General features: G+C 38.8%; 1 long non-coding RNA gene across 1 annotated transcript in view; it reads left to right on the top strand.

Moving 5' to 3' along the window:
* The window catches only part of LOC148088110 (uncharacterized), a 38,354-nt gene extending 19,944 nt beyond the window's left edge, over positions 1–18,410 (top strand). Inside the window, exons 3-5 of the long non-coding RNA XR_015711596.1 lie at positions 2,232–2,336; positions 14,521–14,588; positions 17,647–18,410. This is a non-coding gene — a long non-coding RNA (uncharacterized LOC148088110). The remainder of the gene's footprint in view (positions 1–2,231; positions 2,337–14,520; positions 14,589–17,646) is intronic.
* The last annotated feature ends 3,851 nt before the right edge of the window (positions 18,411–22,261 follow it).

Raw genomic sequence — 22,261 nt, 5'->3', positions numbered from 1 at the left:
ATCGAGTGGACATATTTCATTAGTTTTCATGGCTGTTCGGGGACTCGTGCGGAGGCTTGCGAAAGCATCATCACTCTCCATACAGCCTTCGCCACTCTCTCCATCCGTCCTTTGTTCCACGTCGTGTCTGCATGCGGGGATAGAGAGGGATGCATTGGCTGTCATGGCACTTTTGCATCGCCTCTTTCCCTTTTCCAGCGCCGAGGAGAAAGAGAGAGGAAGGGAAGAGGAGATGCGAGGGAAGGGGAGGGTGAGAAGCAGAAGCCGAACAAAAAGGAAAAAGATCAGACTGCTTCCTGCCGTAATGAACACGGGCCACAATAGAATACATTATGCCCTTGTTAGTAGCTGCAATCAATTACCCGAGCGCGCACGATTGGCACGCTGCCTCCACCACGTGGGCATGAAGCTCATCTGTGGCGAAAAGACCGAACCGAGAGAGACCCCCTTTAGCCTCACAGTATTCCCACCTTCAATGCCGAGCGGCCACAAAAGACTTGATTTTAGGCCCAAAGTGAAAGGGCTCGCGTACAATGTGTATTTCTTTCCGCCACATTCATTCCGGAGTAGCTGTGATAAAAACAAGTCGACAAGCTCTCAAATATCCGTGTATACAGAACATGAAGTCCAAGCACAGTTATTATGGGGAACTCGGGCGGTAATGAGTTTGCGGGGAATTAAGACAGAAGTTTTCAATTCCTTCAGTTACTGTGGTCTTCTAAAAGTTTTCGAATACAATTGTTTATTAATCATTAGGGATGTTTTTGACCACCATACTATATCGATATTTTTCGGCACTATATTTTTGGGCTTTAAAACATTTTCAACTTGTTACCATAGTCCCTTAATGGTTTACAGTTCAATAAAGTGTGTTTAAAAAAATAATAATTTACAATTAACATGCATATTTGCGGCGTTTGTTCATTTTCATGTTAAAATTAAACTTCTGGTTGCTGGATGGCAGCAGTCCATACGTTCTCCGCAGCTACATGGACAATGAAATCCTTCGAGATCCAGGCGATGACTTAGGACGAGAGGATACAGTCGACTCCAGCAGCTTTTAAAGCTGATGTTTGAAAATATTTTTTGGTTTCAAAATAAATGAAATGCGCATAGTGGTGCAATTTTTAGCGCTATTGCCTCAAAGCAGACAGTTTTCTGGTTCGCTTCCAGGTCGGGAGGGAGCCAACTTATGACCTTTCTGTGTGGAGTTTGTATGTTCTCCCCGTGTTCTTGTTGCCCATGTATCGTTATACATATTGTATTGTCAGATTCTTGACAAAACACACCCCTACTCATCTCTGCTATTAGAGTTTGTCAGTGGGGAACATTTAAGGTATTTTTTGAGGTAACAAATTGTTTGAGAGATTTATCTACATTTGATTTATAGATTCCAATTCAGCACAGAAGGTCCAACACAAGAGATGAAGTCCTAATTCACTTTCAGGGAGTACACGACTTGGTAGTGTAATCATTAGCGCAGAGAATACTTTTTAGTCAACTGTGATTAATGTGTTTTGATACACAAAGTATTGTTTGAGACGCAAACCTTACCATATTAACAATGTGTAAAAAATCCCGACCAACCAACTGCTGTACTTTTACAATAAAAAACCTAATTTGCCGTCAAAAATATTTGAATAATAAGATGTGGATCTGGTTTTCCCAACCTTTTTTAGAACCATTTTCCATGACGACTTTCAGATAAATACAGCAGTATTAAAGAAGAACAAGTGGAAAAAAACAAACAAGGTTTTGTTCATGAAAGCGACATCTCACCATAGGCTGGCACTATGGTTTCCTTTTGTTATAGTTTATATGTTGAATTTAGCTGTAGTTTCTTTTTATAGATACCATTGTATGTTCTATTGTTAGTCCACAGGGATCTAACTCCTACTGTGCACATGACAGTAAACACCTTGAATCTAACGCTGAATCAGCAGGAGTTCATCTGGCTTCTCTGCAAAAAGCTGGTCCTACATAGAGTGTCTTACTTATTTGTGCTAGTTTACAGTCTTTTTTATTAGTAAACATGAGTCTAACAAGCATCTTGGTACGTCAAGAGTCACACTATGTCAGTTCAGATATAAAACACCTTTTAAACCTCAGGAATACGATACATAATTTTACTGATAGGATACAACTGCTGAAAAGAACATGACAATGTTAAGAAGATATCCGTATGATTGCAAGTGTTGTGACGTTTATTATTCTTTTGTGTGTACTTTCAGCTTGGTTGAGCTGTCTAATGGGTTGTTTGAGTCGTCCTGCTACTAAAGCAATTTTTGGACCCTGAAGGACACCGTAACGTGGCAGCAAGATTGGCAAGGACAATGGTGAGTGAAGGACTTCGAAGGGCATAAATGTCCTTGCAATGTTGCACGTATATCCAACATGAAGTGAACTTTTTAATGTTATAAAATAGCACTCCGCACTCAGACCACCATCAGACAATGCTCTCGGACATAAAGCTCAGCTACCTGGAATGGGGAAATCGGACATGACAACTGACTGACTTTGACAATTGCATAGGAAATTGTCACTCAGCAATTTCTACTCTACTTGCCTGAAATTCCTTCATCCGTTTTTCCCTCCCATGTCTTGTGCCATCTAGAGGAATAGCTGCGGATAATAGCAGCAATCTATATTGTGAAAAGAGGCACAGGATAGTTCAGCCTTAACACAGAGGCAAAATCACTGACTGAAGAATGTGTAAAAGTGTTGACGAAGACGAGAACACACACTTTCGGGCTTCTTTCGTCGAGAAACTTTTCGCAATTTGTGTTAGGAGAAGGAACATTGAGAAAGAAACGGTGGTTGAAGGAAAACGCTCGGGGTATAGAAAAAGAAATGGCACAGTGTTGTGTAGGTGTTTCTTTTTTTTTTCTTCTCCTTGATACGGCTCAATGTTGAGTTCAGGGCGAAGAGAGCAGGTTCAACATTCTAGTAGAAGTCATGGAGAGTGTTTTTCTATTGGAAGTTTGATTTAATATGAATATTGAACTCAAGGGAAACGGGCGAATTACAACTATGCAAGTGTTAATATGTATTTATTGTATTATTGGGTTATTTCAATCTCAAATTTATTTTTATATCATCATTAGTCATCTTTATGTTTCTCTCTTTCTATTTAAGACATTTTCCTCAAATAACTGTCTTTTCTTTCGACACTTTCTAAATCTACGGTATGTACTTACCAGGGTAACACCAGGTATCTCAGCCAGTGTGAATATGTCACTAATCTTAGTTCCTTTGGCGTTGAAGATAAAGATCGGGTCTAAATATTTACTGATTCAACGCTTGGACCTTTAATGTATAGGTAAAAACAAATATAATGGAGCAACAAACACTAGATAAGATAAGGAATTTCTGTTTTGGGGGGAGTTTGCAAACCAAGTGGTTAAGTGGAAATACAGGTTTAGTCATTGCTTTGTATACAAATGATCTTGTCTTGGGCCACAGGAGTGTCTACATTTATTTAGTGATCAAGTCTGACTCATGGTATTTCATTAGTATTTCATGTATTGCCTTTTTGTCTCTTTTTAACGGGCATTTATGATGTTAAAACTTATCAAAAAGTCAGTTACGTTATGTCACACTACCACCAAACTAGTTTCAAATTCAACTACTTCCTGTTTTCTTCCATTATTTAAAGATATTCTGTTTTCTGCTTAACCACTCCCCAAGTTGAGGGAGTAAGCCGCTGACATTTGTTTCCTAGCAGGGATGGTTGCTGTGGCCTTTTCCACCCCTTGCTGGATCTCCCTCCACCGTCTCTACCCCCCTACTGTTCTTCCTAACCCACGGGCTCCCTTTTTTGCTCCGCTGTGTTTTGATGCTGTCCATGTGTGTCTTTCTATTTTGACACCGAGAGGACGTGTCTGTAAGTCCAGGCGACCTCTGCTCCCACCTGACCTCAGTTTGTTCACAGTAGGATACACAGTAAAATGGAGAATATTGTTTGGGGAAAAGAAGCAGCCTCTGTATGAAAGCAAACTGAACTGGGCTTTTTTTAATTTAAAGTGCATCACAATATATTTTAGCTGGATTTAAATCGTTAGATAATCCAGTCAATACCACGACTAACATAAGACTGGGTAATTTGTCTGGGTCAGCTTTGTAAGTAAATTGTTCACCAAAAATGATTTGATAAAATTATATTCAGCAAAATAATCATGTTTGTGTATTAAGAGTTTGGGCATCTTTCCTTGGATTTTATGAACTCGGTTGTTTCACACAGTCATATTTTTCTTACGTCTTAATAACATAAGTATTAGATTTAATGATATAAGAAAACAAGTTATTGACATCACAAGATGCTTTGAACTAGCATTAGCTATTTTCCTAGCTGCACAAAGCATATCTTACTATAAACAATATGTGTGAGTGAATATTTTTTGATTAAACCAGATAAAAGTTTGCTCTCGATATTTACCAGAACTCCAGTTGAAGCGTCAGTAGTTCTCCAAAAATATTGACTTTTCTTCTAACGTTAAAAAGAACAGATACTGTCAATCTTCCAGATGTGAAATTAAAAAAAAGATAAACTATCTAACACATATTTTAGTGTAGATATATCTTATACACACTGATTAGCAAAGTCATATTGTATTGATACTCTTAGGCTCCAATCGATACTAAAACACCCTCAACTATACGAAAATTAAGCAAATATAGTGAGAAATCTTGAATAAATCGCAATAACCCAATTAAGATCTAATGGCCAGGTATTGTAACTGTTGCAGTTTACATGACTAGATCTTGTTATATGTACAGACAATAGACAGGGGGGTCTCGTACTCGTAAACACAAAACACACACACACACACACGAAGAAACTAAGACATGCTCACCGCCCCTGCAGCCATGGGAATGGACAACACCGGGGTTCAAGGTCATTTCAAGTATTCAGCCGCCTGGGGCTCTCTATTGTCAGAGCGCTACATCCTCAGTCGCACAAACACCAAAAACACAAAAATAAGGCATGCACAAAAGAGTAACTTTCTCTGCATCCCTATTAAGTTTACACATTCAGTGTTTGGAGGAAGACAGACAAAGTAAAACGCAGGAAATTACAAACGTTATCTTTTCTTTTTTTTTTAAATGTTCTTTCTTCAATTGTTAATTTTCGCTCGCATTTTTACCTTTCCCCAGTGTTGAAGCTTTGATTATTGATTTGAAGCAGAGTGTGTTCCCATTGGAATATCTTTTTGTTCCTTCATATAAACAGGGTGAAGGTGAAGAAGAGCGAGGGAGAGCAGCATTGAGTGTGATTAGCTCCTTTGTTGGAGGTCTGTCGAGCTTCATTGGCTCCAGAGAATAGCGTCCTAATGAAGCCAGCCAAGCTTGGACCAAACTTTGTGCTGAAGACAAACTAAGTTATGGTGGTCTGGCGGATCGCTGGGGGCAAGCCCACTGATATTCAACGCCTGGACATATGGCTCCCCCCCACCCCATCGGGGGGGCCTCCCCAAGCCACTTTCTCATGTTCTGGCTTATTTTGTATGTATGTGTGCTTTGTGTGTCGCAACACACACGAGGAATAGTTATCGTGTGAGGTGCTACTTTTTTTCTTTTTTGATAACTCATTGGAACAGATGAAGGGAGAAAACAGAGGGAGTGACGGGAGGCGGAGGCTAGGAAGAGGGGGAGAGAAAGAAAGAGAGCTTGTTTGATGCTTACAGAAAGCGACAGAGGAGAGAGGGCTTTGGGCTTTGTCTTTCCAGCTGACCCCAATACGGAATCCTTTCCGACACGTCCAACAAGACCGGAGCTGTGTCTCGAATCGCATACTTGCATACTTAAACTTAGTATGTTAAGTGCATTAGTGTGTCTCAATTCTTAGTATGCGAAATGTATTGAACCATGCACACTAAATTGGCGTACTAAAACGCATACAAAACTCAGTATGGACACTTTCTACCCTAAACTACCGCCATCTTAGTGACGTTGACGTTGTGAACGGAAATTACGTCATTTATATTTATATATGCATAGACTTAAAGGTGCATTTTCAGCCAGCAGTAGGAGGACGACACTTGTCTCTGTGCTGATACCGGCATAAATATCTTGTGAATATTGAAACATGAAGGTTGTCGGCGATAGTGTGCCTACAGCTGGTGGCAATCATCGTTAAATAGTAATAGAAGAAGAAACTGTTGCGTCATTTTGCAGTGTTTAATTTGAGACAAGCTATCTGTCGAGAATTTGCATACTAGTTAGTACAAACACTATCCTGATGCATACTTAACCGCCAGTGGACTAAGAGAAGTATACGATTTGAGACACAGCATTGGAGTAACTGAGTAAATCAGGCCAACTTGACTGTTACGGCCATGGGACACATGTGGCGAAAATTAGACATCAATTCCATTCAGAGGAATAAAGCTACGTGTTGCTTAGCGTTGAGGATTTGGCTAATTGTTTGGGTTGAGGGTGGGAGCGTGGGGAAGGCTGGCTTTCCAGTCTCACCAACCAACTCTTGGTAAGTGAGCTGGCGAGGGGGAAGAATGGACCCACTAGAGGCCACACAGCGGGCTCAAACAACACTTATTCTACTGGCCAAACTGTCAGCCAGAACAACTTCATTGTGCCCAAAATTGGAGCTGAAAGCAAGGCAGAGACTTGAGAGGGGAGGGGGCTGGTGGTTAGGTAGGGAGACATACTGGAGGCTGCAGAGAGCAGACCATGAACAGAGGGAGGGAGAGTGCAGGCGAAACCAAGAGCTTGGAAAAGCTAAAACATGAGTAATAAAAAAAATTACCCTTACTCTTACCCTTACCCTTAGCCCTAACTTTACCCTTGCCTTTGCCCTTACCCTTAGCCCTACCTTTACCCTTGTCCTTAGCCCTTACCCTTAGCCCTACCTTTACCCTTAGCCCTACCTTTACCCTTGCCCTTAGCCTTAGCCTTACCCTTAGCCCTACCTTTACCCTTGCCTTTAGCTCTACCTTTACCCTTAGCCCTACCTTTACCCTTGCCCTTAGCCTTACCCTTACCCTTAGCCCTACCTTTACCCTTGCCCTTGCCCTTAGTCCTTACCCTTACCCTTACCCTTACCCTTAACCTTACCCTTACCCTTAGCCTCTGCCTTAGCCTAATCCAAATTCAACCATTTTTATAGATAAACTCCTCAAATAAATTGACCCTCTCTTTGCCAATTCGGAAGAAATACTGTCTGTCTTTGAGAAATGTGTTGGGAACCGGCCAAGATTCCCGAGAACATTGATAAGAAACAGTGCTATAAAATATAAAATAAATGATGCGGTGAACATTGGTGGCAAGACCACAACAATGACATTACGGGAACAGATGGATGGTCGAATGTGATCTCTTGCCAAAATATACATTTTCATTCATACGCGTTAAACTTAACTTGTCAGTTGATCTTACAATTACACTGGCGATGAATACTCGCGCCACACACAGCGGAACCTTCAAGTCACACAGGCCGTGGCGGGAATCCCCCTGGCTTGACTCCCAGGAGGAAGCCCAGCCAGGGGCTTTGAGCCGCGATTTGTAAAAAGTGCAACAACAAGCCCTATTTAGAGGGACACTAAACCGGACGAACATTTCCCTCTTTGTCTTTTTTCCGTTGGATTTTTTCCGATTTAACCATCTGCCCTTCGGAAAAACTACAGCGATAAGGTGAAGAAGTTTACTTGGTCCAACAAAGTTTACGGAAAAAAGTGTGTGCATCTGCAAAATCGTGCACTTGTCTGTGCCATCTTTGTGTGTGTGCGTGCGTGAGCGAGTGCGCACAAGCACACACATACACTTTTGATCCAGAGCTAGCCCTGCAGCTCCCAGAGACTTAACAAAAGGCCTCCTCTATCCATTGTATGAGCAGTGCAATTCCCAGGGGAGCTCAGGCTCGGCAAGAGAAGGGCCCTAGATCGCTTTCTCTTGACATAGATGTTTAGGAGTTCTATAGTCAAGCAGAATTCCCCCCAAAAAGGCACAGTTGTATGAATTTTCTTTTTGAGTGCACGAAGCATAGTTCCTGGAAACTAAAAGAAAAGGCTCTTAAGGGAAAAAGAGTTTTTTTTTACTGACAGGTGAACAGTCTTACTAGACAGATAGAAGAGTCTGAGAAGGTGTTCTCTTCTCCCACATAAAAAGGAAGATGCTGAGTGTTTGCTGCCATTTTATTTGCTTTCTCTGGTCGGCTTCCTTGTCAACTTTGTTCATGAATGTAGATCCACCGAGTGGGTGGTAAAAGATTCTTCCCCTGATCTTGACAAGCTCGCCCATGCTCGACTGCATACTAATTCTTGGAAAATAAAAAGAGAACCATCGCCAAACAAGAATGGAATCTGGAATTCTGGCTTAGATTATCTCACTGAATCAATGTTTAATAATGCAAATCAGATCTCTTTATTTAACCAATGGCATAGTTTCCCATGGTTGTAGTGAGACTATGCAACTTTTTGGCAAAAAATCAAAAGAACTAGAAACATAACTTTGTTAAAAATATGGAATAGATATACATCAATACAACACTTTTTTTAAATTCAAAAATATGTTTTGGCTCACAACAAAAATCTTAACATCTCACCTGTTAACAAATGATAGAAGTGAAACATTCATATACAATATCAACATGTTTTCTCAACACAGTCACATTGAATTTGATTCATTTTAATGGTGCATGTTGTGTTGTATTCAAAGACAAGGTTTCCAGTGTCTCGAAGATTGAAGATTAAGAATGATTCTTATGGGAGCAGGGCGCATGAGCAGCAATGGTTAATCGCTTACAAGTGAATGAAGAAACTTTTTAAACTCAATCCCCTAACTAATCGATTCTATTTGATCAAGTATTAAAAGTTCAAGTAACTATAGATGGTTGCACTTAGTTTTACTGACAGAAACATAATGATTATATATTGTTTATAAAAATTAAATCTTGCAACTTTAAGTCTCTGGATTGACTGTATATTGGATTGTGATTTCAATTGTGTTACTATTTTATACTTTTATTTCCATTCTAAATTTCAAAATGAAAAGTCCCTAAGAAGTCGATTACAGCCAAATAATATTCCATGTTTATTACAGATTTACTTTCGTTTATGATTCTGATTATGAAGAGCTTTTTACACTTTGAATCTGCTTTATCACAGCATATTAGTTAATCTACGATACCTATAGGATCCATATTGTGTAGTCACAATTTGGAGATCGACAACGAAGAGACAACGCACACTTTACGACATCCTTTTGGTGATAATGCCACGATGTCTTATGTCTTATTTTATTCTTTAGGAAGTTTCCCATTCTCAGATGAAAACCTTTTTTCCTGTCAAAACGTTGTCAGATATTTCAAAGAATCGCGGTGTATTTTCTCTGTGCTATCAGCATAAACCTGGATGGCATAAGCCGGCTGTTCAAAACAAACGTGGTAGACTGATTCCATCTAATCTGGGAACACCATTATCGTCTTAGATATCGCTGAACTCCCCTCCGTATCCACACACACCAACTTTCAAAACCAGACTTGCTCTTTCCATCTACGCCCTTTGAGGTGAAAGCTTGTCTTTTCAGCCAGTGAGTGAATGTAAGCCATTGTTATTGTGTAACTGGACTCTACAGCAGATTGTTTGATCCTGTTTTGGACCTGAAAGGACTTTTTTTTTTTCCTCCTTTGAGTAGAACCACTGCATCAGCTGAGAAAGTGAGGCAACCGAATACATTAGAAGAATCCTTAGCTCGCCTTTCAGTTTCTGTCTTTTAAAGCAATAAATTACATTTGAATTCAGTCGGTATGCAACTTTTTTTTCCTCTTGCTTTACTAAGGACGCATGAAGATAAAGAGTACTTGAGGGAATAAGAAAGGAATGTAGAAGTACCACAATTACCAGGAACTATAAAGCATTGTATTGCGAAAATAGCTGGAAACAAACTGACAGGCAAAATGGGCCTATATTTGGGTGAGGCTGGCGAGGTTATTTAAGATATGACGCTTCGGCACGTCAGGTGCCAACAGAGCTCATGGTGAATAATTAGATGGGGGGAGGATAGACTGGCTTGAGGAGATCTTACAGCATAAATACAAGTACCCATCTGTTCATCCAATACATGACTGGGTTTACCCTCATTTGCATAAGACAACGTTAACGTTCAAACTATAAATTAGACGCCCTATAAAAGGCAGTTAATGCAAGAATCTCCCACCCTTTTTCGCACCGCGTTGCAGTTTACTGTCGACATCATTTTCAAGGACTGACTTTCAGATAAAAACATCAAAATTAAAATGGCATGTACGGCAAAAAAATAACATTTATAGGGCAACTGTTTATCTGAGTGACTGTTAAATATATCTTGGACCTCTATTGTACTCATCAGTATTTGTCTGTTTTTACAAAACTCTCTTTTCATTGAAATATTTACATTAGAAAATGTGCTTAAGCCCCGCCTACAGAAACAAGTTTTTCTTGAGATTAAATACTGTTTACCATAACCACCACCACTATGCTGTGATTGGTCAAACGTCGAGATTGGTCAAGGAACTTGTTGTATAAACAAAGCGGGGGTGATTAGAGCTGGCTGGACGAAGAATTGAAGCCATTATTACGTCATAATAGACTCCGCTCTTGTTAACTCTTGTTCGCCGAGATTACAGACAGGGGAAAACTTTGTAAAGTAATAAATTCAAAACGTTTTCATGATAAGGAACTCACTGCATCTTGGGGAGGAAGTCTTCAATATATCAACATGTGAGTAAATAAGGAGAGTTGGTTTTTCACTTTAGTTGCTCTTTAGAAAAATAAATCTCAACAAGACTGAATCAACACAGTCTTTGGGCTGGATTCTTTGCCTGAGCTGGCCCCTATATAGTTCTATATAGTTTGTGTTCTTCTAATTTTCAGGCTAATTATCTGAATAAACTATACTGAAACAAGGATCACAGGCTAATGCTTCAAAATAACTTTCAGTCAGTTATATTAATAAACAACATAATTAATTAATAATTAAATGATTTCCTCTCACAGAATTGGTACCAGGCCCAGCGGTTGTGGTTATTTGGCTCTGCAGATCAATTATTTAACTCATAGCTTGGGTAATTGAACTGAATTTAATTGAATGCTTTTATTGTCATTGTACAACAGCACAACACAATTGGAGCCTCAACAGCTTCAGCACAAAAAGACAGTCCAAGAAAAACAATCGCAGAAGAAAGAGTAAAGAACACAGTTCTGAGAGCTAAACCAAAAATGTTTGGCGGGCATGAACATTACAGTATAAATATATGAATGTATTTTTCTCACATAAGTAATTGCATGTTGTGGTCCAGATAATTCAATTTTTTTTAATGCGTTTATACGACTGTTTAAGATGGTTATTGTTTGTTCAGTGCCTAACCCTTCCATTGAGGATTTGATCTACGTTATGTTATATTGCAAATATCACTGGAGTTATTTAGGAAGTACTTTTATTTGGTGTGTAGGTTTAGGCCCAGCAAGATGATATTCATGAATGACTGCCCTCTTTGGTGAGCTTGTGTTGCTTCAACAGGGTTGTGTGCCCAGTTTAACACATCTATGTATTTTTTTATATATATATATATATATATATATACTCACTTCATAGGTGTTGGGTCTGGGCCAATAAATTGAGTGCTCTTAAGTAAAGCGCGCGTGTCAGTGTGGGTGTGCACGGATTTGAAGGTTTGCCCACATTAAACCATTAAAGCAAGTGCAATGTTGAATTATTGATAGTGGCTAATGAAAAGGATCAGTTCAGGATGAACTACAGGCTTAACCATAGCCCTGAGGCCAATACGCTCCCCTTCACCACGAGAACCACCGGCATCAAACCACACACACACACACACACACACACTCATACAGTCATTCATTTGTGCCCCACAACATCCACCCAGAAGGCGAGTTAACCACTATTTTAACTAAAGATAACTGTGGCATCTTAACCTTCTTGTACGACCTGATAATGTTTGGAAAATCCCCTATAATTCTGATTTGTACTCTCAACATAGACATGCACGAATAGAAAGTATTGCTAAGGCAGAGGATTTGGGGGAAATAGGGACACAGATATGGGGGGAAGGGGTAGAGAATGGGGATGGGAGAGAAGGGTTGGGGGGGTGCATCGGCGCCAGCCCCTTCTGAAGAGCTCAGCATCCCCCTGTTCATAGGCTGGTGGATGTGTCTGGGGTATCCATGACAACACTGCTGCACGCCGGGGATATACCACAGCAATGTGGTGAAATAGTATGGATGTGTGTGCAGATCCATTAACACAGAGACATCTGAATGACATTAATATTCATCCGGTCCGACTTGGAGGTCCCCCCTGTCTCTCAGCAGCACGAATCTACGCTGTGACTCATGGGTAGAAAAATGCAGCGCTATGAAGTCTAACACAGGATTGAGACATGTTTGTTCAGCTTTTTTATTATTCTTATTTGTAGGGTTTTATCTGGAAATAAATGTAATTTTGAAATACATGGAAGTTTGTTTTTAAAAAGGAATCAAAAGCATCTTGAACTTCAAGTGAAAAAAACATGGTTTTAATTCAATTCTTTTAATTGTTACAATGACATTACGACTTATAAAATGTGTCTCAATGGCTAAATCCACAAATTAACCGAACACATTCCAGAAAATTTTCCAAGAGAAAATGTAAAGATGATTAAAGTAATCCATAATTTTGTAGGGGGGTTGGACGCCAGCAGCTATTCAGTTCCCTGTAAATCTTGAGTGTCAAATTCAATCACAGATTGTTAACAATTATGGTTCCAAACTGGATCGACTTCTATTAAATGTTCTGACAGCGAGTGAATAAAAATGGGCTTTAAAGATTTAACTCTTTTAAAGTGACAGTTATAACAATGGTTGGCACGGTTTAAGAAAGATGAATAAAACCTTTCTAAGTCAATGCATTTGGAAATGTATAAAGAAATAAATACATTTACTTACTCTTGAAGTGATAGAAATTAAGTTTACGCGATGTTGGCTTTGTAAAAAATGAACGATGAATCATCAGCTTTAACATCTCTTCACATCGGTCGATGCCACTTGAATTTGCTTCTTGCATCGGAGGCTTGAGTGCTTAATAATTACCAAGAAAAACATCACTTATACCTTTTTCTGCAACAGCAGTTCTTTACCTCAAATGTCAGTGGTAAATATGAATTTTACAGTTGCTCACTTCTTTGTACTATAGCTACAACCTTTTTTAAAATGTATGATACTGCCAAATAATAATCCAGAAAATCAGATTCTACATTCCCAGTTAAAAAAGGTTTGGTTGTTATAGTGCTTTATGGCGTCAAGACATATAGAAGAAATAAAATAAGTATGTCACCTGTCATTTTTTAACCTGTGGGCCACAAACATTACTACTGTGAATCATCAAGTCATTCATGGCCCTTAAGATACTTAAGATGGCACGCTGTCTCTGTTTAAAAATTGTATTATTGAAATAGAGAATGTAAAGTACATATTTAAAATATACATATTATTAACCCCCTGTGTTATCGGACCCAAAGTCCGAAAGCAAACGTTTGAGGTATCCCTTGACCCAGAGACAACACAATAAATACCACATACAAATTTGTTTTTAGGCCATGGGTCACCTTGACCCTGAGATAAAGGTTTCAAAGATAAAGGGTTAAAACAAATATACAACAAGACCTCAAGAGTTAAATGATGAAAACTACAAATTGAATATAGAACTGAGACTCTTTAATAATAAAAACAAGGTTTTTTGTCTGTCTCTGAAGAAGTTCTTAATTCTGCCTTAGGTTGTAAATAATAAAACTCAATGCTATATTTTCACTGTTCACGTCTGGCCCCTGCTCATTTTCAATTCATCTAATGTGGCTCTTTTCCAAAAAGGTGGCCCCTGTTTTAATTGCTTTACTTATATCAATTGGGTTGTGCTGTTGGTAATACACATTATTTCTAGATATTATCTATGTGGAATTGTGTGTATAACTATATGAACCACATGTTGTTTCGCTACAGAGTCCTGTAGTTAAAGAAGAGCCCAACACAGTCGCTGAAGAGTATCAACCCTCACACTCACATCCAGGGCACACACTTAGCGTTGTGGGTTTTGTGTTGATCAAGTTCTAATAATCCCATCTGGGATGACCATGATTCTTGAAGTCCTTCTATAATGGTGCTCCAAAGACTTTCCAATAGCTCTCTTGAGACTGATTGAACGAGTTGATGGCCCGTGTGCCACATGTCATGATGTTTTCGAATCAGGATTCTCTGACTCACACACACACACACACACACACACTAATGTTGAGTCAAAGGGATCCTATGGGAGTGTATTTTTAACTCCAGGAGCCCGTGCATTTGCTGAAGGGTTAAAGGGCCGAATGGTGAATCAAGTAAATAATTCACAATCGCTGAAACTCTTTTGTTGTAACCTCAACGTAAATGGGGGGGAGGGAGACTCGAGAGTCACGGATGTGGATTGTTAACAGTACTTTGGACACATTAAAAGTAGTAAGTAAAATTAAATGTTTTCTCTTGATTGTGTCTTCAGGGTACGAGAGGACTCCACAGGACTCATGGAACTGGAGCGAAGCTTCTGGGAAAAAAGATACCACACAGGTGAATGTTTCTCGCTTTATCAGCATCTTGTTTCAGCCGTCGTCTGTATTGGCCATATTTTCCTACGAATCTCCTGTCACGAATCACTCGTCCGTGCATCCTTTTTATCAACGAATTGGATTCGGAAGACATTTGAGCGACGTTACAACTGTCACACGGCTGATTGAAGAAGACACGGAGAGAAATGCTGCGCTAATGAAATCCTCTGACCTACATCCTTTAGTGCTATTTGTTTCTCCAAAGACACAGAAAGGGCATTTATACAGGTAAACCACGACTGGTCCCCCGAGTGGAAAAAAAAGGGGTTTTCAGAAGGAAGAGGGAGCATCCATTATTTACTATACTGGGCTTGCTAGACACTTAGGAGATAATGCATTGCTTCAAGCATACAAAACATTGAGAGTCCTCAGTGCAGGCAAGGCCATTGTTGTGTTTTTTTCTTCTTTCGAACATGTCTGTTTCCATCCTCACTGACAGATGAAAAAGAATATGTTTCCCAAAGGTTCAGAAGCCCAGGCAGTGATAGTTGGAGAAAGAGAATAGGATGTTGGAGAGATCTGTTATGTTTCCACCTGTCACTCATATCCAGGGCAAACTTGTCAGCGTCTTCTGATAAGATGACTGTAAATGTCATATCCAAAGTTCAATTAACATCAGGATGCCTTTAAAAAATTTGAAAAATACTAACTAAGATATTTGTTTTAAACAAAAGCCATTTCAACACAACATTGAAAATGATTCATATTTGATTGAACGTTCAAATATATTTTCTATTAGTATGAACAAAGTTCATACTAGTTCATGCATGTACAGACAGTAATGGATTACTATTTAAATAAAATAAATAAATATTTTAAACGTGGTCAAAGCCTTAGACCTGTAATTGTCTTCTTGTACCTGTCCTTTGTTTTTAAAGTATCTTTGTGTTTCCTTAAAAGGGCTCAATAAATACAGTGAATTGTGATTTTTATTATTATCAATGTTATTCAATAAAATAAAAAGAAAGGCTTCAGTAAAATGCCTAGGCTTGACCATGACATGTAGTTATGCTACACTATCCAAATTTCCTCATCCAAAAATCATTTATATATATTTGTTAATCAAGGAAGTTAGCATAGACGCGTTGGTGATATACTTACCTGACTAAAGAACAGACCAAGGATAATTTGAGGGATATAATCTTTTATTCTTGGAAGAAATGCCACGAAGAGTTGCAGGATGTTCAGCTAAAGACATGTGTCCAAACATCTTAATTCAAGTCAAAACTATGTCCACAGCCCGCTATAATGCAGTAGACATCGGCTTTCTTTGACAACTTTCTGATCCTGTTATTATTAATTATTAGTAAAAGAGTCTGAACATTTGTTGCGCTTGCCTTTTGATGATGGCATTTATTGACCCAGTTTATTTCAAGCTAAGGAGATGCACAAGATTTTGTGTGTTTATGCGGAAATGCAAGAGAAAAAAAATCAAAGTATACTGTATATTTGAGTTGATTTTAGATGATTGGAAAAGGCAGTTTGACTTCCAAACAACCGTGGTTTGACTTTGCCACTGCTTACCATCATCAAGTTTTCAGACTGACATACGAACGGTGCATCATGCTCGTATGAAGGCCTGAAACTGCAGCCTCAGCAGAGAGCAGAAGAGTGATTCAAAGAGACTTTGAGTCATGCCACAGACAGACAGGCCGGGCGAGTAAGCAGCATGTGCCCTTGAGGAGCCAAGAACATGCAGGGTTGGTGTTCTTGACTTGTCTGAGTTCACCTCCCTTCATCTTTACGGCATCGCTGGGTTTGACTGTCGATGGCCCAGGGACCTTCTGCCAACCCCCGAACTGTACTATACTGTCAGCCAAACATCAGATGGATGTGTTGCAGCTGTAGAGAGGAGAGTTCTCACACTTTCTATCTGTATTCTGGGATGAAACAAAACACTTTGAGGTGCTTATTAATTTCTAATGAAGGTGTGTGTTGAGTACTTTCTTTTAAAGCTAGGGCCCCCCCAACATTTTTTATGCTCCGCAACAACACAGACATCGTTTTGAAGAACTGACCATTAGATAATGACAGCAAAAATAAAATAGCACAAAAAAAGAATGTTAAGTGCTTGAAAACTACATCTCACAATTATGCTGAGTCAGCAGAACCATGGGCTCAAGAATCAGAATCAATTTATCGTCAAAACGACTAAACAGTGATGAACCATGAAATTAAAAACTGTACCGAAAAACGGGTTCAATAGATTTAAATGATAGAATAAAATTAAAATAAATGCGATAATATAATAAATGCAAAATCAATAAATAAGATAAGAATAGAAATGAAAGAAGCTAATAGTTAAAATATGAATAAATAAGCAAAATGTGATTACACATGATGCATTTAACTGACAAGGGGGAGAAACTGGTTTTGAATCTGGTTGCGTTTCTTTTTATTATTTAAAGATGGATATCAAATATCGGGAATGTTATTGCAGTGACGGAACATCCATTCGGTCGGGCGGGAGTTACGTAAAAGGTTGAAATTTCAGGAAACAGAGGCAGTTGGAGCGTTTTCAAGGCGTTCCCCAGACCTGGTCTATGAGAGAATAATAAGCAGCTGTAATGTTGAGACTCTCCCGGTCTGTGTCCTCAAGTACAAAAAAAAAAAAAAAATGAAGAAGGAAAAAAGAAACGCCAGTAACCGTCTTATCGGGTTCTAAGGATATCATGTAAGACAATACATGTGAGAAGTGCATGTTGGACAATGGGCAGAAAGTGCAGCGTGATATGTGGGGGACTAATGTCAGCTACTATTGTTGAGGCCTTTGTTGCCCTGAAGTACACGTCAAACTCACAACCCACAAGACTCTTCTCACTAAAAGGTTCTGGCTTTAAGGTTAAGACCACAACTGCTGCCCCTCATCTGCAATAACAAACTTGACATAATTGTGGTTGTAACATGTGTCACTCAAAGTAACTACTAGCAAAAAATACATTCATAACATGACTGTTAAAGAACAACATCATCTTCAACGGAACTTTTTTTAATAAATGTCTTTTTTTCTTTTTTTTTAGATGGACAAAGGAGGAGTCAGAAAGTAATGAAGACGAGGTCCTTGGGCGTACGCCGAGAGGCTCTTCACGGATCTTCAGACATGAATCTGAAATGGAGACAAAAACACATGATTTCTTAAATTGTTTTGGACCTCAAGAGATGGAAGGAATAAAAGTCCAGTCTTGAAGCGAGAAAAGTCTTGTTTAAGCTATGCAAATCGTAACAAAATGGTGTTTACACAGAGAAAACCTGTTAATGTTGAAGTATAAAAGAAAATCAGTATAACTATTTGTGTTTTATGTAAGTTAGAAAGATTAAAATAAAATGGCTACTTCTAGAGTGGGATTTCAGTGGCTTTTGATCAATCTCCACGGTGTAATTTGCTTGTATGTGTCCAGATAACACTGTTTTATCACAATAAAAAAATACCCTTAAGCTTTAAATAACATACACAAATCTATAAATTAAAGTTTTTTACACGCAATGGTATCATTTAAGAACGTGGGTGTCTCAAGACCACTTTTCTTTTCACTTTTTTCCTCTTCTTAAGAAAGCGGACTTGCATTAGACTTTCTAATGTATAAAGCGCTGACAGAAAAGAAAAAAACAAGCTTATTATTCCGTAACCCTAAATGGACATCTTTTTGAACATCTTTCCCTTTATATTTGCCACAAAAAAAAGTCCAAAATCACATCAAACATTTCTGTCATGTTGTTAAATGTGTAAAGCGTGCATATTTTTCGACAGCTGAATAAAAGCATCTTTTCTTTTTATTGAAAGTCAGATTGCGGTGAGTCTTTTTTTTTCTTTTTTGTGCCTGCCCTTTCTTCCTGGCTGAAAACAATGAGCTTGACATAATTGGGTCTTATTTTGGTATGAAAAGAGAACAGGCTGATAAAAGCTGGAATGGTGATCAAAGCAGCACCTGAAGTAGGATACACCTGACACAGTTTCAGTTCACCCCAGAATGTACTTGGGCAAAATATAAGGAAACATTTCAGATATATCTGGGTTCTCTGCATGAGATCTATTCCCTATTGTTTGCGGAGCGACGTCTCCTCGCTCACTTACCTGGAAGTGCAATATGTAGCTGTGGATTTTGAATAAAAAATGATTTTTAAGGATGTTATTTTTCCACAGCGTGACACCGAAAAAAAAGCAGTAGATATTGTATCCTCTTGAATACACTTCAAATTGAATTATGTATAGGGAAAGGAGAATTAGAAACTCTTATTCAATCTATGTGAATGATCAAAAGTAGGATCCATATCTTGCTCTGACAAATAGATTCTTGTGAGAAAAAAGAATCATTTTCTACTTTCCCCTTCCATTCATCTTCATCGCAGCTTCATTTCTTTTCTGGCTCCTCATCGTATTAATTTCTCCATGTCTTTTTTTTTTGCTCAACCTTTATTCTCACTACATATCCCACTTCATTTCTTCCACCAGCTCCTCTGGAAGTGTCTCCCAGTCCCCTCTCTCTTACACTTGCCCCCCCCCCCCCCCCCCATTCTCACCCATTATTTTGTACCCACTTTCTCTCCTGCTCAGATGTCAGATCACAGTCTAGTCTTCCACTTGCCCTGTCATCACATTTTTCACACAGCCCCATTCTTTAATTGGGCCTGGATCATCTTATCATATCATGGAGAAAACCCGATCACAGAGAGAGATGAAAGATGGCCTCCACCTGTTTCCCCACAGACAGGCAGTGCACACAATCACACACACACACACACACACACACACACACACACACACACACACACACACACACACACACACACACACACACACACACAGGAATCCTAGCTGATGCCTCTGTACATTCGTACACTTGATGTTTTGCACAAAAGTTGTCGATGTAATTGTGGGAGTCCGACAGGTGAGATGGTTTATATTCCAGGAGTGTCCGATGATGTTTGTATCAACTGCTGGTGGCTTTTGTGGCCCCGGACAAAAGGACGCCCCGGAGCCAACGGCCTGTTACGCCCACAGGAAACTGGCACAATAAAGGAGTCGTCGAGCAAAAAAAGGGTCTCTCGAGAGCGGAAATAGCAACTTCACCGACTTGAAGGATGTAAGTTTGAAATCCGAGACTGGATATCCAGTGTGTGACCGCTCGCTCGGAGCCACGGGCTCGTCTTACCAGACGTACAACGTGGAGCAGTTTACCAAAATCAGGTTTCCCTGGTTCATTATTAGTTTGCATGATGAACACGGCTTATTTTCACACGTGAATAATAGTGTCTGTGACCGCTCATAGGTGCGAAAAATACATCTTAAATATATCAATATATTGATATATTAGAACTTATCTAATTTGAACACCCAAAGAACTGCTCAGACACACAAATATTGTTTAGTTTCGAGAAGAAAAAAAAAGCCGATAGAGGATTTTAACTGTATGAAGTATGAAAAAAAAACTTGTTGATACACAATCAGAACATCCGTTCAGAATGAAATCTGATAAGACAGGTTTTCCACTTACTTAAATCTCCCCACCTGTACGACTTAAAGAAGCTCATTACAATTTGTAATGCATCATTATGAACCATCGTACAATTTACTAAAAAACCTAATGACTGCATTGTAATTTCTTTGAACGTGTTACTAGCATCGTACACGAGACCTTTAGAATAAGTGTTACCAATATTTCTAATTTTTCTAGATATCAAAATGAATACACTGTTAACATTAACTAATGTGTTGAATTAAGTGTCTCTTAATTTGATCTTGAACCTCTTTTGTACTCATCAGTACATGTCTTTTTGTACAAAGCTCTCTTTTCTTTGAAATATTTACTTTAGAAAATGTACTTAAGCCCCGCCCACAAAACTTAGTAATAGTAAAATTCTTGTTTAGCATAACCTCACCCATTCTGCTGTGATTGGTCAAACATCGAGGTTTGTCACTGCGTGTCATCAAGCCCAAAAGTCTCCACCTCCAAGGGACTCGTTGTATAAACCAATATTATGACATAATGGACTCTGCTCTCATAACCTTATGTTTTCCGAGATTTCTTTATAAAGTAAAAACTTCCAAACATGGTCATGTTGAGGGACTTACTGCATATTGTAGAAAAAGACTTCAACATTTAAGCATGTGAGTCAGGAGAGTTGGGTTTTCACATTAATTGCCCTTTAAAATTAAATATAAAGTTTAGTACTTTAACACACAGTTCGGTTTATAAAAAAAGCAAGAAAAAATAAGCAATTACTTGTAAAAAATGGGCATGTTCAAATTTAAATGTCTTGCTGCCATAGCTGACATAATTGCTAAATTAGGTGCCCATTAACTTTTATTTTATTCCCAAAAAATATATAATATGTTTAAATTCAAACAAACAAAATACATCAAAAAGCTTTCTTTGGTTACAATTGTGCTAAGGTGCACAATCGTACCAATTGATCAAAATGGTCTGGCTTTCTATGGTATGGAAATGATTCCTGCTGTCCTCTTGTTAGACTTCCTAACTTTAAGAAGAAATAAATGAAACCAAATACATCAGACGACCACGGCAGGCTTGAACTCTCCAACAAGTAAGGGCTGAATTCCACCCATTGATAATCAACGTTTAAAGGCACCCGTTTTTGTTTTTTATTGTTAAATCTCTTTGGCTCTAGATCATGACCTTGAATGGTTTTTAAACGAATAAATATACACCTAAACTCTTTCATGTGATAGAACTTCTTTGCCCATTTCTTTTGCTTGGAGCCCCCTCTTTTTCTTTTCTCCCGTAGACAACACGGTATTTTTCTCTTTTATCTGCGGATAGCAGGACTTTGTGTTATCTTATTTTGTTGGGAAAAAGATTTTCAAACGCTATCCACCTCATGATCCCAACAGACCTCGAGATACAGAACTCCAAGTCTGCAAACTTCACAGAGAGAAAAATGAGGTCTTACTGAAAGCACCGGGTTGTCTGGTTAATCCTTTAAAGATCTGGAAACCACAGAAGTGCGGTGGAGTTCTTGTTCCATACAATGTTTAACAAGAAAATAGGTTTAAGTTTACAACTCTTTTTATTAAATGAGTGTGGTTCAATTAAGGTCAGTAAAAAAAAACTAAAAATCATGGAGCAAAAACAGGGAGAAGATACAAACTGCACACATAAAGGACACAAGATGGAAATTAACCAGCATCCTTCTTGCTCTGAGGTGGTGGCACTGTATGCTAAAGTGTTTTTAATGTATTTTAAACATGTCAGACCATGCCAACTTTGCCCCAGGGATCTGAAAAGTTCCAACATGAATAGAGCTACCATGTCCTTGTTTACCCCCATGGTTGCTTCTTGTGTGTATGGAAGTCCAAGACAACTCCAACCCTTGACCTTATACAGCATCTGACATGTAGGTAAGTTAGTAATTATTATTTGTAAACCGCCTTTCAAAGACCAGGGTCACAAAGCGCTTAAAAATTCAAAACATTACATAGTTAAAAATACATATTTTGAAAGGTGAAGACAACACAGTGACGAACATAGTAGCCCCAAGAAAATGAGGGGAAACCAGCACAAATAAAAATGTTTTAAAATGTTTCTTGAAGGAGTCAGTAGATCCATCAAGTGCAAAGAGAGAGGAAGATCGTTCTAAAGCTTAGGAGCAACAGCCTGGAAGGATTTCTCTCCTCGG

This window comes from Callionymus lyra, chromosome 1 (assembly GCF_982586985.1).
Source record: "Callionymus lyra chromosome 1, fCalLyr1.hap1.1, whole genome shotgun sequence".
Taxonomy (NCBI): Eukaryota; Metazoa; Chordata; class Actinopteri; order Syngnathiformes; family Callionymidae; genus Callionymus; species Callionymus lyra.
This window is presented reverse-complemented; position numbering and strand designations above follow the sequence as displayed.